Source organism: Pteropus vampyrus, unplaced genomic scaffold (genome assembly GCF_000151845.1).
Source record: "Pteropus vampyrus isolate Shadow unplaced genomic scaffold, Pvam_2.0 Scaffold40, whole genome shotgun sequence".
In the NCBI taxonomy this organism is placed as follows: Eukaryota; Metazoa; Chordata; class Mammalia; order Chiroptera; family Pteropodidae; genus Pteropus; species Pteropus vampyrus.
Window position 1 is genome coordinate 4,408,458 of NW_011888821.1, and position 950 is coordinate 4,409,407.

Consider the following 950-nt stretch of genomic DNA (forward strand, 5'->3'; position numbering starts at 1 on the left):
CCTATTGAGACCAGGGGACCAATTGCAAAACACGAAGGATTAACTGTGACACCCCACCCTTCTCCTTGCAATTGAATTAACATCTTCATGTCGATTTCACTGGGCTCCAAGGTAACCAACCACACCTCACATTCCCAAAGTACTTTTCTCTTTGCAAAGAATTTGCCCCAAGTTTCCCTCATCTGCTCCACCCCAAGATGCAAATGAAATCACTCCCGCTAAAGACTTTTATTCTACCAGGGGCTCACAATGGGACGAAGAAAAGCCCCAAGGCCTAGGGGCTGGGATGGGTTAAGGCATTTTACCCTGAGTGTGCTGTTTGCTTCTCTAACCACTGATGACTGGGTGGCTTTGCAGACTGGACTTGCTCCTTCCAGGTGGCCTCTCTGAGAATGTGGGCAAGGCCCTCTGGGGTTGTCCCTAATTACACCTTGCAGCTGATCAGCATCAGCCCCCACTCCAACCACCCCCAACCTGTCTGGTCACAAGAGGTGTGACAGGTGTCCTGAGAGACTTGCTCACAGCATCCTCCAGCACCTGCCCTCATGCTGGAGGATACTGTCCGTCTGGTGAAATCTGGGATGTATGAAATCGCAAATCGGATGGAATCGCAAATCAGGGCCAGGCCAGAGGAAGCATGGGGCAGCCCCACCCCATGGGCACTGATTTGCTCATGAAAGAAGACATTAAGGGTCCAGGGGGCCAAGGGGATAAGAAGCGATAATACCAGCTCTCCGCTCTCTCCGAGGGACGGTACTGACCTCCCCATCCACCAGCCAAACTCTCTTTTCCATCCTGGGTACAGACCCCACCGCCCCCTCCTCACCGCATCGCTCAGGCCAGCAACCTCGCAATCATTTGTGCTTCTACTCTTCTCCCTCGTCATCAACCCCAAGTTCAATGTTAGCGAGTTCTGTCACTTCCATCAACAAATGCAGGTCTCCCTCCAT